The sequence below is a fragment of the Lissotriton vulgaris genome, chromosome 1_1, assembly GCF_964263255.1.
Source record: "Lissotriton vulgaris chromosome 1_1, aLisVul1.2, whole genome shotgun sequence".
Lineage (NCBI taxonomy): Eukaryota > Metazoa > Chordata > Amphibia > Caudata > Salamandridae > Lissotriton > Lissotriton vulgaris.
In genome coordinates, this window is record NC_141685.1 from 478,006,609 (window position 1) to 478,023,598 (window position 16,990).

Consider the following 16,990-nt stretch of genomic DNA (forward strand, 5'->3'; position numbering starts at 1 on the left):
TTCCACGACCAACATCATCCGTGATTGCTCGATGAGCACTGCACTTCACAATCGCAACTTCAGTCGGCAAGGTTAGAGATTCCAACAAGTCATTAACTAGCTGACCATGCTGAATCTTAGTCCCATGGGACGTAATGAAACCTCTCTCTTTCCACAAACGGCCAAAACTATGGGCTACGCCGAACGCGTACTGACTATCTGTAAACACATTCACTCTCTTTCCCTTAGCTAAAACACACGCTCTAGTCAATGCGATTAATTCTGCAGCTTGGGCAGAATTCTGACTCACTCTTGCAGTCTCCACAATCGTACTCAAAGTCGTTACTGCGTAAGCAGCTGTTACATCACCATTCTCCAATTTGAAACAAGACCCATCAACATACAACGTGCCATCTGGATCTGGTAACGGAGTGTCTTTAAGATCAATCCGTCCTTTTGTCTCTTCCTCAGTTCTGAAACAACAGTCATGTGGTTCCGAATCACTCGACTCATGACTAGTCGGCAACAATGTTGCTGGATTCAATATATTGCATCTTTTGATCTGAATATGACTTGCTAGCAGTGTCAGCTCGTAGCCTGATAATCTAGCACTGGTAAGGTGCTGTGTCTTGGTTCGGTTCATGAGTGTGTCCACAGCATGAGGAACCATGACCACTAGCATGTTGTTCATGACCAAACCAGCAGATTGTCGAATGGACGCTGCAGCTGCTGCTGTAGCTCTCAAGCAACTAGGCAACGCTCTGGCTACCGGTTCTAATGTTGATGAAAAATACACACAAGGGCGTTGTTTATCACCAAATCGTTGCGTCAGAACACTCAACGCGCAACCTTCTCTCTCGTGAACATAGAGTGTGAATGGCTTACTGTAGTCGGGTGTACCCAACACAGGAGCTGATCACAATGCATTTCGTAACTCAGAGAAACTTTGCTGACATTCGGCAGACCATGGCACCGGACTCGAAACACCTTTCCCAGTCAAAGCCACCAATGGTTTTGCCAAAAGAGAAAAATTTGGGATCCATTGCCTACAGTATGAGGTAATACCTAAAAAGGCACGCACTTCTCTCTGTGTGCTAGGAACATTCATCTGCATAATTGCTTTTATTCTCTCTGTGGTCAACCTTCTTCCCTCCTTTGACAAGAGATGACCTAGGTAGGTCACTTCTTGACAACAGTATTGCATTTTCGAAGGTGACACCTTGTGATTTAAATTGGACAAATGATGCAATAAGGAAATTGTAGCTGCTTTGCAAGTTTCCTTGTCATCGGCAGCCACTAGAAGATCATCGACATATTGCACTAAAGCAGAACCAGGAGGAAGTACAAAGGAATCTAACTGACTTTTTAATGCCTGGCTGTAGATGGATGGGCTCTCACAATAGCCTTGTGGAGCACGTTTAAACCTGAAGCTTCGGCCTCCTAAAGAGATGACGAAAATATCTCTGCTTTCCTCGGCTATCGGAATGCTGAAAAATGCATTCTTGAAGTCAATAACTGAAAACCATGTGGCTGTAGCAGGAATCAACGTTAACAATGCAGTAATGTCTGGAACCACAGGAAACTGTGGGATCACAATTTTGTTAACCTCTCTAAGATCGATTACAAATCTATAGACTGGAGGCTTTGAAGGATCAGTGCGTTTCAGAAATGGCAATACAGGACTGTTACAGACATTTCCTCTAGTTTCTTCTACTACGTCTTTCTTGATCAAATCTTGCACGATCAATAAAAGCGCACGTTCACCTTCACTAGAGATCTTGTATTGGGGGATTCGTGGAAATTTTACATTCGCTTTCAAAGTGACTACATATGGTGGAATTTCTAAAAGACCTACGTCGTTAGGACCAGTCGCCCAAAGAGAATCAGGGAGAGAACGCAGCTCTGGTGGGAGCGCATCCATTGACAAGTACATCGGAGAGATGATTCTCTTGCCCAATGTAAGCTGTACTCCTGAAGGAGAACAGTACAGAGTCGCGTACAGGCGTTTTAACAAGTCTAAACCAAGCAGATTTTCATTACAACCAGTCGTCAAAATCAAGGGTGCTTTCAATTGACGGGGTCCAACAGAAATAGACAAAGGACCAGATACGGGGTTGTAAACAGGGGCGCCTGAAAAACCTACAGAAACATTTGTCAAGCCAGACAAAGGTGCGCCAGGGAGTTTCGTATGTATGATAGAACTTTTTGCTGCACCAGTATCCAACAGAAACGGTTCGACTACACCTGATGTTGCTACTGCGACATAAGGCCCACTCTGATCTACTGGAACTGATACTACTCCCTCTCTTTGTCCATGGCTGTCCTAGTACTCATTTTGCTGAAATTCCTCACTAACTTCACAGTAGTCTTCAACGTGATACTGTTGAGATCTAATATTTCGCTGATCAAAATAATTAGAAGGGCGATCATTCGTTTGTGGAGGCATAGCACCTCGTCCTCGACCTCTAGAATTTTGCATAGAACCACCACGACCTCTCTGAGCTGCTGCAGCATTATTTTGTGCTAATACTGGACACTCATTCTTATAATGACCTTCCTTCTTGCAGTAAGCACACTGATTCCATTGGTATTGCGGTCTCTGAGAACCATAATCTATCCTTTGATATGACCCTTGCTGTGTGTTAGTCTGATTCGTGCGAGGCGGATATGCCTGTTGCAAAAGAACTTTAGTTTTTAAATCTTTCGTTTTCTTATCTGACTTTTCCTTCTCTTCTTTATCCCTATTTTCATAATACTGGGCAGTTGCAAGTATTTGCGCAGTCGTAGAGACAGCCCACGCACTTTCAGAATCTTTTAATTTATTACTGAGCTCTGGTAACAGATTGTGCACAAATTTATCAACAAATAGTCTCTGTCCTCCTTCCGTGCTCATATCCTGACCACTGTGATCTACGAAAGTTTCTTCAAACCTTGTGAAAAAGTCGGAGACACTTTCGTCCCTTTTCTGCCTGCATGCATCAGAGTCTTCATTAAATCGATTATTCTACCGGGCAAATCAGCAATTAGAGGTTCAGGTTTAGAACCACCTATTTGTTGACCATCTGCTGCTATTATAGCTGCCCAATCACCACCTAGGGCAACTGGATGATTTTCTTTACGAATTTTAGCCCAAATTGGTTGTGGTACTACATTGCCAAATAACATGTCAATGTCCGCTAAATTCATTACGCAAGCTTCAACTGTCTGCGCTAACTCTTTGTAGTATCCGGCTGCATTCTTACGCGGATCTGGCAAGGCCTGTTTCACTGCTAACACTTCGGCTCGTTTCCACGGAATGTGTATCCACACTCTTTGGAATTGGGCCGGAGCGGCTGCAATACCATTCGCTGCATCAGCTTGCACAGCTTCGCGCCATATCGGAGGAACCTCCCTCATAGGATATTGTCGATTCTGCTTCGTACTTCGTTTCTCTAACTCTCTTGGTGAACGAAGCGAAGGATCGAATCTAAAATCTAAAATTAATTCCATTGCTTCTTTTATCTCCTGACCAACTATCATACCTGCAGCAAATTTTTGTTGAACTTGGATTAATTCATCCGGTACCTGTTCAGATTCGCTCTCTTCCCATTCTTCACGTAAAAGGGAACACATGACATCAAACACATAGCGCTGTGTCGGTTCCTTCCATTGCATGAATGTATCTAATACATCTCGCACACTATACCTCCGAACTTTCGAAATCCACCTAAGGGCAGTAGAGTCTAATATTCCACGTTCTTCACTACTAGGAAGCTGACTACGTCTCTGAACAGAGTCAGAGACAGGACTCCTAATCAAGGTTTTGTAAAAGGGAGATAGAATATTAGTGACAGAATCAGTGATTCTCCGACGAACAGAAAGCGGAGTCATATAGCTTGCAGAAGTTTGAAGAAGAGTAGTAGTCGGGACAGAAGAGACAGCGACAGGAGGGGTAGCAGGCAAAGTAGCTGGTGAAACAACAGGTATTAGCGGTACAGGCATAGGCAAAGGAGCCGGCAACCCTGGAAGAGGGGGTGCCGGAGGAACATTAATATTGACCACAGGAAGTACAGGAGCTTGATTCAGGGGAGCAGGAGCAGGTATACCAGGCTGTCCAGCAACCGGTAATTGAACATTCGGCAAGGGTGGAGCTGTAGCACCCTGTGCATATGGTGGGGGTGACCGTAACAAGTAAGACAACAGGGGATCCTTTTCGGGGGCCTCTACTATCTTAGCTTTACTCGATGGCAAGGCAATATAGCACTTGTCTATCGCTAGATTACGCTCTCTATTGGCCACCTCCATCGCTTTCTCAGATTCGTTGAGTTGCAGCTGCTTGGCAGACTGTTCTAAAGTCAACTCTTGCTCTTTCTGTTCTTTCTTTAACTTTTTAGTTTCTCTCTGTTTGGATTCTTTTCGCCAATAACGGAAAGAATCAAACATTGCCGGCCGGGCTTTCTTCTTAAATAATTTCATTTCTAAATTATCAAGAATTTCGGGCTCAAAACTACCATGAAGTGGCCAACTAAGGACACCGTCTTTCTCTGTATATCGGATCCACACCTCGTTATAAGATATAGGACCTACACAATGCTTACAGTACAGATCATAAAGAGGAGTTTCAATCGGAGGAACCAGACATGAGTCCTCCAACCGGGAATCCCTGTTGCAACCAAAACACGACAACATACAATTTTTCCGACTTACCATTTTATAATCCGGAACACAGAACAGACACAAACACAAACAAAGGTGCGCACTCGAACCAAGAACTTAGGCCTACCAAAGCGAACAAATGTATCGATACCCAAACTAAACCAAATGATTATCGTAACTAGAACAACCAGTGATAATCCTACGAAACCAAACCAAACCAAGAACTAAAAGGATTATCCAAACAGGAGCAAACCCTTACGAAGTAACCAACTAGCAACCACTTAATACTTAACTGAGGCACTGAAGACGTCACCAAGGAGAAACCCGTCTCGTCTCGCCGTACTAAGGTCTGCACCTCGGGTCCAAGACAGGGCGACAGTCAAGGCAGCGGACCACTGCAGCCGTCCGAACGGGAACCCTCGTGGAAGAGAACGTCGGGCCACTTTTGCGATATGCCGGGATCGATGAAGTGGAGCGCCTCCCTCTGGAATCTTCACACGAAGCTTCTCGAACTCTTCAGGCTTTTGGACCGGTACCGAATGACGTCGCCCCACGTGGGGCGCCAATTGGAGTTCTGGACTTTTTGGTTCCGTCCAGAGGTGTCAGGGACAACACCCGAAGACCCCTGAGTTCTACCTGTCTCGGTGCACAAATAAACAGAAACACGGGCTTCTCGATGGTGGCATGAAAGACCAAAGGTTTATTACTGCAGGGACACAGAAGTCACAGAAACTACACACGGGCAGATTCTAGGAGCCTGTTCGATTTGTACAAAGTGGGTTGCTCCTTAAATACTAAATTTTCAGCTTGCGGCAAATTCTTTACATGCTAGTACATTTCTAAACCTTCATGTCCTAAACAATAAATATTTGGCGTTACACAAGAATCGTCAACAATATCTGATGTCAAAACATTACGAACGAGGGGTTCCCACTGTTCCATCATAATCCCCTGTCAGCTTTTCATTCAAGAGCCGGACCGCCTCATCGTAAATTTCGTTACCTCCCCCTAATAAAGGCCCAGAAGGAAAGGAGCAGAGCCAGGTGCAGAAGATAGAAAAGCAGGATAAGAGATGTTTGTGGGTCGTAAATGGGCAAGGCTACCAGCTTCAGCCGCCTAATCATGATCAGGCCAACGAACACGAGAACCAGTATAGCAGGACTGGCCTCAGGCTGGGGAGGCAGCTTTTGCCGAGTCATGCGGCCACAGCGTTTTCTGTCCTAAGGTGCACGTGTCACTAGCAAGGTGAATTGTCGGCTAAAGCTTACGTGTCCTTAAGTGAAAGAGGTCACTGCGTGTCCATTGACTATGTGAGGGCAAGAATACAAAATGGCTGCCATAATCTAAGATGGATGCCATGGGTAAATCAGAAATGTGTTTATAACAGGAGTGCTCTTGCTCGTAGCATAGCGCAAACACCAGGATATGCTGAATGGATCATTTGCGGTTCACTGATACCAAAATTATGAGTTTACGACAATGTTGAAAACACGGGTTCAAATCGTCACGGAACCTCAAAAGGCACCTCAAAAGAGCAGGGACACTCCCAAGGACAGGGACACTACTAAGGAAGGGGCCACTCACAAGGGCAGGGACAAGGACAGTCCAAAGACAAAGGCACCTCAAAAGAGCAGGGACACTCCCAAGGACAGGGACACACTAAGGAAGGGGCCACACCCAAGGGCAGGGACAAGGACAGTCCAAAGACAAAGGCACCTCAAAAGAGCAGGGACACTCCCAAGGACAGGGACACTACTAAGGAAGGGGCCACTCCCAAGAGCAGGGACAAGGACACTACTGAGGCAAAGGCACCGCAAAAGAGCAGGGACACTCCCAAGGACAGGGACACTACTAAGGATCACACTCCTGGATCTGGTGCTGGCAGTGTGTCTGGGTCTATGGCTCATGTGTCAGTCACTAGTGCTGTGGCTGTGTCTCACACTCCTATGTCAGGTGCTGGCAGTGTGTCTGGGTCTATGGCCCATGTGCCAGTCACCAGGGCTGTGGCTGTGTCTCACACTCCAGTTTCTGGTGCTACCAGTGTGTAAGGGGCAGGTACTTCAGGCAGTCCACCTGCTCCGTGAGGTGCGGTGTGTTTACCTTCACTCACATGTATTTCGAATTGGTGTGTATATTGTCCATGGAAACCACATTTGCATTGTTCTTGTCCTTGGGGAGGGTACCTTGCACCACGTACCTCTGCTGCCTCTGATGTACCTGTTCGATGCTATTGACTGTTGATGCACTTAACCCCTTTCATGTGCTGCCTCTGATGTACCTGTTCGATGCCATGGACTGTTGATGCACTTAACCCCTCTCATGTGATGCCTCTGATGTACCTGTTCGATGCCATGGACTGTTGATGCACTTAGCCCTTCTCATGTGCTTCCTGTGATGTACCTGCTGTGTTGGCCACAATGCCCTGTTGGTGTTCTGATACTGCAGTCTGCCCTCTCATGTGATGCCTCTAATGTACCTGTTCGATGCCATGGACTGTTGATGCACAAAGCCCCTCTCATGTGCTGCCTCTGATGTACCTGCTGTGTTGGCCACAATGCCCTGTTGGTGTTCTGGTACTGCAGTCTGCCCTCTCATGTGCTGCCTCTGATGTACCTGCTGTGTTGGCCACAATGCCCTGTTGGTGTTCTGATACTGCAGTGTGCCCTCTCATGTGCTGCCTCTAATGTACCTGTTCGATGCAATGGACTGTTGATGCACTTGGCCCCTCTCATGTGCTGCATCTGATGTACCTGTTCGATGCCATGGACTGTTGATGCACTTAGCCCCTCTCATGTGCTGCCTCTGATGTACCTGCTGTGTTGGCCACAATGCCCTGTTGGTGTTCTGATACTGCAGTCTGCCCTCTCATGTGCTGCCGCTGATGTACCTGTTCGATGCCATGGACTGTTGATGCACTTAGCCCCTCTCATGTGCTGCCTCTGATGTACCTGTTCAATGCCATGGACTGTTGATGCACTTAGCCCCTCTCATGTGCTGCCTCTGATGTACCTGTTCAATGCCATGGACTGTTGATGCACTTAGCCCCTCTCATGTGCTGCCTGTGATGTACCTGCTGTGTTGGCCACAATGCCCTGTTGGTGTTCTGATACTGCAGTCTGCCCTCTCATGTGATGCCTCTAATGTACCTGTTCGATGCCATGGACTGTTGATGCACAAAGCCCATTTCATGTGCTGCCTCTGATGTACCTGCTGTGTTGGCCACAATGCCCTGTTGGTGTTCTGGTACTGCAATCTGCCCTCTCATGGGCTGCCTGTCATGTACCTGCTGTGTTGGCCACAATGCCCTGTTGGTGTTCTGATACTGCAGTCTGCCCTCTCATGTACTGCCTCTATTGTACCTGTTCTAGGCAATGGACTGTTGATGCACTTGGCCCCTCTCATGTGCTGCCTCTGATGTACCTGTTCGATGCCATGGATTGTTGATGCACTTAGCCCCTCTCATGTGCTGCCTCTGATGTACCTGTTCGATGCCATGGACTGTTGATGCACTTAGCCCCTCTCATGTGCTGCCTCTGATGTACCTGCTGTGTTGGACACAATGCCCTGTTGGTGTTCTGATACTGCAGTCTGCCCTCTCATGTGCTGCCTCTGATGTACCTGCTGTGTTGGCCACAATGCCCTGTTGGTGTTCTGATACTGCAGTCTGCCCTCTCATGTGCTGCTTCTGATGTACATGTTCGATGCCATGGACTGTTGATGCACTTAGCCCCTCTCATGTGCTGCCTCTGATGTACCTGTTCAATGCCATGGACTGTTGATGCACTTAGCCCCTCCCATGTGCTGCCTCTGATGTACCTGTTCGATGCCATGGACTGTTGATGCACTTAGCCCCTCTCATGTGCTGCCTGTGATGTACCTGCTGTGTTGGCCACAATGCCCTGTTGGTGTTCTGATACAGCAGTCTGCCCTCTCATGTGCTGCCTCTAATGTACCTGTTCGATGCCATGGACTGTTGATGCACTTAGCCCCTCTCATGTGCTGCCTCTGATGTACCTGCTGTGTTGGCCACAATGCCCTGTTGGTGTTCTGATACTGCAGTCTGCCCTCTCATGTGCTGCCTCTGATGTACCTGCTGTGTTAACCACAATGCCCTGTTGGTGTTCTGATACTGCAGTCTGCCCTCTCATGTGCTGCCTCTAATGTACATGTTCGTTGCAATGGATTGTTGATGCACTTGGCCCCTCTCATGTGCTGCCTCTGATGTACCTGTTCGATGCCATGGACTGTTGATGCACTTAGCCCCTCTCATGTGCTACCTCTGATGTACCTGCTGTGTTGGCCACAATGCCCTGTTGGTGTTCTGATACTGCAGTCTGCCCTCTCATGTGCTGCTTCTGATGTACATGTTCGATGCCATGGACTGTTGATGCACTTAGCCCCTCTCATGTGCTGCCTCTGATGTACCTGTTCGATGCCATGAACTGTTGATGCACTTAGCCCCTCTCATGTGCTGCCTCTGATGTACCTGTTCGATGCCATGGACTGTTGATGCACTTAGCCCCTCTCATGTGCTGCCTGTGATGTACCTGCTGTGTTGGCCACAATGCCCTGTTGGTGTTCTGATACTGCAGTCTGCCCTCTCATGTTCTGCCTCTAATGTACCTGTTCGATGCCATGGACTGTTGATGCACTTGGCCCCTCTCATGTGCTGCCTCAGATGTACCTGTTCGATGCCATGGACTGTTGATGCACTTAGCCCCTCTCATGTGCTACCTCTGATGTACCTGCTGTGTTGGCCACAATGCCCTTTTGGTGTTCTGATACTGCAGTCTGCCCTCTCATGTGCTGCCTCTAATGTACCTGTTCGATGCAATGGACTGTTGATGCACTTGGCCCCTCTCCTGTGCTGCCTCTGATGTACCTGTTCGATGCCATGACTGTTGATGCACTTACCCCCTCTCATGTGCTGCCTCTGATGTCCCTGTTTGATGCCATGGACTGTTGATGCACTTAGCCCCTCTCATGTGCTGCCTCTGATGTACCTGCTCTGGTGCCCACAATGCCCATGCTCTTGCATACTTTGTGATTATACCCCTATTATGTGTAATAAAGCAAGTCAATCATTTGTCGTGGTTTGTCGTTGTCATTCCTGCTTGTGTACTCCAGTTGTGGATTTGTATTTGCGAAGAGATGTGGTTTATCAAACATGACACTCCCCCTCCCAACGTCACGACCCTGGCAGGTACTCCCCTTCAGACAGCGAATGGTGTGTTGCGTACCTGCGTCGTCGTCGATAGTGGGCCATGACTTGCAGGTGGTGGATCGCGAAGAGTATCGGAAAAGCGTATAGCGCTGGGTCCATGACGGCGAGCAGCTTGTGGTGGGTATCTCTGCTATGTATGATATCTTCGCTGTGGGGAATCCGCCATGTTCAGGCAGGTTGTTTTTCTGCAGCGGTTTCATGTGTGTTTTCCGCCATCTTGATTTGGGGGACGGTCGTTGATGTCAGTCCGTACGGCGGTGTCTCTGGATTGGTTACGTCCGCCGCGGGGTCGGGTGTAGTTAGGCGGCGGTGCGTGCTCTTCCGTCGCGGACGGAATTTTGACACTCTTTACTATCCTGATATGGCTGACGGAGTGACCACGGCAGGCGGACATGGAAACGGCATTTTCCGTTTACTCCAGGGCTGCGGACGCATTTCCATCCGCCATCATAATGAGCCCCTTAATGTGGCTGAAATGATAAATTAATCTGCATTAGCTAACATTTTACAATTCTTCTGTAATGCTACAATTCCTAAGTATCTAACTCTACAAAAAGGAGGGGACATACTAATCTAAAAAATTAACATAGTTTCAAGTTGCCCAATCAGGTGGTCAGATCTGGATGCTTGATCAGTATATAATGTGGCTGAAATAATAAATTAAACTATATTAGCTTACATACGGCTGCTTGCTTGTACCTCATCCACCTCCTCTATCTAGCTCTACATAGGAGAAGACATACTAAGCTCGACAATGCAAGCAAATGAGAGTTGCACAGTGGTATCCTGTTGTCTCATTTCTTTAAAGGTTTGATATAGATAAAGGTATGACCTAATTGAAGAAGGGAGAGATAGAACCGTTGGAAACATATATATTGGGTGTTTTTCCTTCTGCAACAAAAAACCCCTGTCTATTCCTAATTTTACTCTTGTCCAACATATTAGTTTCCCCTCAGAAGGTATAGTGAGGTACCCCTCTCTGGAAACTACTCTACTACAACTAAATGTACTCCTAGGAACTGTACATAGGTTTGAGTATAATATTCTAAGCGACATATTTAGATATTATGTTACAAACTTACCGCTCATTCTTGTCATAAAAATCCAAATCCCGTTTCATACAAACGGATATCAGATTACACTTGAACACTCGTGTACACATTTGCCTCCTAGGTACACAGGTTCACATATAGTATACAGAGCGGCATATTTAGATATTATATTACAAACTTGCCGCTCAGCTTCATGACATAAAGACTAAATCATGTTTCACACAGATGGATATCAAATTAAGATTGAACATTCGTGTGCACTGTTGCCTCCGTAGTACATGAATACTATACTTTTCCCACACGCTGTCTCATCCTTCAACAAAGGGCATGCCTTCGACTAAAAGATCTCTCAACACAGCTTAGGATTGGACTACCTTGTCAGGATATCACCGTCTCAGTTAACTCTCTAATATGCTGACCTCAGTTAACTATCTAACATGCTAGACGGAAACTTCTGCCTCCCAAGTGACGCCCTTATAGAGCGTTAAGTTAAACTATCCCTACAGGCACCATTGAGCACTGAGCTCAGGAGCGACTTTAGGCATGAGCAAGCTGTGCACCTGCACAGGGCCACCAAACCCCAGGGGCCACCACGCCAATATATATCCTTAATATAATAATCCTCGGAGGATGGATACATATTTGCGTGGTGGCCCCTGGCAGAGATTTGGTGGCCTCCGGCTCTGTTCCACTTCCAAAGACCCTGACCCCCCCCTCTTCACTGGTCTCCCGCTCTGCCCCACCTGACCCCCTCTTCCGGGGCCTCCTACCTCCGCTCCCTGCCCAGGGCCGCCATGATCCTAGAGCCGCCCCTGCTGAGCTCTCTTACCTACTGTACTCCTGTTAAGGCTCCCGATCCACTCGATAATGTTCTGATTTACAAAACGAGGCAAAGCAGCTTATTGTCTCAAATGGCGCAACGTTATACCTAAACGTAACGGAATGGCGTCACAATTATGCACCATTTCAAAGTGGAGTCCGTCAATACGGCCACCATGTTCTATGTTTTAACTGACTTTAACAATACTTGCCTTTAGCGACTCCATTCGTGATTTTATGCCACTAAGCTCACAAGGTAGACTGTCATAAACCGACGGCTTCATGTTATATAGCCCGAAAACAAGGAGGGATAAATAAAATGTCTTGCATCTCTGTCCACAATGATCGACACAAAAATACATATATGATGGTATTATATTTATAGGGTGCTGCAAATAATATCAGGCTTGATGGTTCTGACGCCACATTAAATACACTGACAGGTAAATTATTAATGCTGTACACAAGTTTTGCTGTTATGGTACAGCATTACGTTATAAATACACGCTATTACAAAGCGGATTCTGAAAGTGTGGCTGCAATACTACATAAGCTAACCACCTATACTAAAACACCCTTCACTCCATAGTGTCAACTGTGATACCAACACTCAATCCCCTATTGGTGAACTGGCACAAAAACAACAGTTTACTGCTATGTGCCACAAAAAACAATAAAAAATATGTTAAAGACAGCACATTTGAGCTTCTCATTATTGACCCGGGGCATATACCTACCGTGGCCTAAAAGACCCTCACCTTATTTTTGTAAAAGTAACATGGGGTATACCTCCTCTGTATTTTGATATCCATTGGTTAAGTGCCAATTCATTAGAAAAATGTGTAGCTTGTATATTACTTCATATTTTGTGTTCTCCAATGTCACTTAACCATATCACTCGTAACACACGTGCCTACTTGATCTATAGTACATCTTGTCAGCCTTATCTTGGCAACCTTATCTGTTAAGAGAGAACCTCCCCATTTGATGTTAAACCCATTTGATGTTTTTTACTTGGGCTGAAAGGTTAAACAAAACAAATTTCTTCATGAATCTACTTAATAGCCTGATCCTAGGGTATTTCAAGATTCAAACCGTTAGCAGAGGTCCCCAACACAAAAATCCAGTATACTTCTCTTAATTTTCTGGTAGTTTCTAAAGATTTTCCTTTTTTCGGACAAATTTTCTCCACTATGTACCAATGCATGTCTTCAGGTGCATGGTTTTTCTCTATATAGTGGTTGGCCATAGGGGCTGAGGTTTTTTTCGTCCTAATCGCAGACCTATGTTCTGTGAAACTCACATTTAATGATCTGCCAGTCTGGCCCACATATCCTAATTTGCATGGGCAAATTATCAAATAAACAGCATTTTATGTCTTACAATTATTGAGACTAGTAGGTGTTATCACTTGCCCATTAACCCCTTCGATGCTGGTGACGGAACCATTCCGTCACCAGTCACGGTTGAGCTGTGCTGATGACGGAATGGTTCCGTCACGACCACACCCGTTATCATTGGGGCCCAGCACAGGGGGAAAATATCAGCCGCAGCAATGAGGTTAAAATGTAATGTTGGAGCTTCTATAGCTGTGGCCCATGACTTGCAGTTCATGTATCTCAAAGTGCCTATCACTGGAAGCGATCCAGTAATGCTCATTTGCCTCGGGGTGCTCATCGTATTCATGCGAGAATGCACCACATGATCTTTTAGGTTTTTATTATGTTTATATGCGAACAAAGATTTAGGGATCATCTCCTTGTTGCATGTATCCACATTCAAGATCTGCCAGCTAGAATAGACTGCCTGTCTAATCCTCTCATTCAGCATAGAATGTCGAGTCATAAAGATGAGAGAGGGTTCTTGCTTGGTTTTAACTCTCCCGAGTAAATGCTGACGGTCGTAAAACCGAGCCCTTTTGTAGGAGTCTCTGACAATTTTTCTAGGATAGCCCCTAGCCAGGAACTTCCTTTTCATAGTCTCCGGTTTAGTGTCAAAGTCACAGAAGTTTGTACAGTTGCGCCTAAGGCGCAAAAATTCTCCAAAGGGAATACTATTTTTTTGAATGGCCGGATGGTAACTATGGTAATGTAATAGGATATTCCTGGCAGTTGGCTTAACAAAAAGGTCAACTGCCAGGACCCCTCCATCACACTTAATTAAAACGTCCAGATATTCAACCTGTTCTGTACTGATGTTATATGTGAAATGTATCATCACACAGGTTTATCCATTCCACAAACTGCAGTAGATTGTCATAGCTGTCATTCTAGATGAAGAATACATAATCTATGAATCGTGACCATTTGGTCACTGACTCATAGAATGGAGCAACTTAGTTAAACACGTGGTTATTTTCAAATTGTGACATATAAATGTTGGCCACCGTGCGGGGCACAAGATGCCCCCATGCTGACCCCCTGATTCTGCTTATAAAGCTGTTTGTTAATCTCAAAGATGTTATCAGATAAAACAATCTTGACACACTCTAAGACAAAGAAATATGGGCATTGAATGTTATATTTATGGATGAACCAATGCACTGCTGCAATGGCTCAATCAATAGGGATATTACTATAGAGTGCCTCTATATCCATTGCAACCAGAAACTGGGTTTCTGGACAAAAAGTCCACATTCTCCATGAGATTATTAATATGTCTTGTGTTTTGCACCAAAGCTGGTGTTCGGGATATAAGTGCACACAATATGGCGTCCACATATTTAGCCAGAGGCTCAGTAGCTGAGCCTATGGTAGTGACTATTGGTCTTAGTGGTGGGTCTATTGTACTCTTGTGGACCTTAGTGATGCCATAAATACTGGCCATCCTTGGTGTCTCTACATTTAAATAGGTCCATTCTTTCTCACATATGCCACCATCTTGTAAGACTCGATTGGTGAGGTTATGTATTTTACCTACTATCTGTTTTGTAGGATCTATAGCTATAGACAGGTAGAACCTGGTATCTCCCAACATGTTTTCCATCTTGTTCACATATGTGGAGGTGTCATACACCACAATGTCACCTCCCTTGTCACAAGTTTTTATAATCTTATCCGTGCAAGTTTTCAAATTCTCCAGAGCTCTATATTCCTCCCTGTGCAAATTGAAAGGGGTTTTCTGGACATGTCTGGTGAGATTAACAATTTTTTTATACAAGACTTTTTCAAATATAGTCACCTCTGGTGGTAAGTGGTCAATTGTAGGGGTAAACGTAGACTTAGGTGAAAGTCCTGAAAGATTCACATTCTCACTTAGATTTTCTTGAATCGGAAAAAATATTCGAAGTCTAATCTTCCTCAAAAAAGACTGTAGATCTCTGAATAGTTCAAATTTATTGAGGCCGGAATGAGGTGCAAATGTCAGGCCTTTTGATAGCACTGACACAATTGTGGGAGATAATACATACCGACTTAAATTTAATATTGGTACGGTATCTACTCCCTCCAGTATTTCTTGTTCCTTTTTTTTCTAAAAAGTGGTTGAATCCCATCTGTGGATTGGCTTGAAATTGATTGAAATTGAGATGTGATTTGACAAGGAACCTCGGCTGATATTGCGGCCTCCAATTGCTCCGCCGGTTTGGGCGTCTCCCTAAAAAAGATTGGGGACCTCTTTGTCTCCTGTAATTGAATCTTTGGGCTTGAAGACCATTGCTACCACAGTGCCCTTCCCCATCCGAGTCCGAAGAGTCGGAGAATGTTGTAATTTTCTTACCATAATTGAATTGCCTGTTTGCATATTGATCCTATTGACCCATTTGGCTTTCTGGTTGAGTATAATAATGATCCGCCAAATACAGGTAAGCTGTCTCTTTGCTAAAGCATATTATGTCTTTATTTAATTTCTCAATTTTTCGTTTGGTAAGATATTCTGTGTAGAAATTTAGATCTTTTCAATGTCCTCTAGCTTCTTTTTTGAGTTCTCCACGATACCAGATGCTTCGATTTTATTTTCAAGATCTAAAATCTCAGCGGCTAATTGTTCAATGACTTCCCTAGCCCTTTCTACGATAAGCATCATATAGTCTCGGGAGCAGCAATTTGATATCATAGCCCATCTTTCCAAAAACTCTTTTATTTGGATAGATAGACCAGGAATGTTCCTGACTCGTAGGCCTTGGGGGATTACATTTCAATCTGCCTAATTTTTTTCTGTAAAGCCAATAGTGTAATGGCATCTTCATTTTTATCTACAGCAATTGGTGCCTGATTACCAAAACTTGATGAGCTTCCTACCATATTTGCATATGGCTCATCTGTAAAACCAAAAGTGGGTAAGTTGGACATGATTTAAAATCAAATTATGCCACTAATTTCCTAATATCTTGTTTAAAGGCTACTTAGTCAACTGTCCCATCACCACACATGAAGAATACATACACATCAACATGTGAAACACAAGATGTGAGAAACAGCAGAATCTCATACTCAAACTTCCAGACAAAGGGATAAATGTACTTAAATGTTCTGCATAGAACCAAGGATAAATAAAACCACCCCTCACAGACAAGCTGCGAGATACTTACTCTGGAAAACACACAGGCCCCCTGTAAAAAAGGGAAAACAACTATTTTGGAAAGGATTTTGCACCGGGCACAGAGCATGATAATATCATGTGAAGCAATTAAACCGTGGGCCCACAAATCACAATATACAAACAATACTACTGTTATATAAAAAAAAGATATTTCTCTTTTTTATTCCATTTCTTTTTTTCATTTAAATTATTTTGGATTTAGAAAAACATATATAAATACATTTATAATAAAATAAAATCCTAAAACATACATTCTAGATCTTCTTGTACATGTTTAACCCCTTGGGCGCGGCTGCGATTCTGCGCCTGTGCGGCCGTTTTGAAGACTGGGCGGGTTCATGACGGCCCCCAGCTGTCATCAGCACACGAGCACCGTGATGCATGACGTCTGGGGGCCGTCATCAGCATGGAAGGGGTTAAACCACAGAATATTACAATGTATGATGTTACCTGCAAAATACAAGTGTCTTCTACTGTTATAAACAGAACAATCAAGGCCAATCTAAAGGGATTTGTCTGAATTCTGTCCAATCAAGACACAACGCATATGCCGATTTCAGAAAAACACTGGTTACAGTTTTTAACTACCAGACACAACATATATGCCGATATCAGAAAAATACTGGTTGGAGTTCTTAACTATCAACGCGTTTCAGCAAAGCCTTCTTCAGGGTTTTCATACCAGTTGTTCACTAGAATGAGAATTTTTATTTTAATTTTATTTAAAATGCATTAGTGGTCT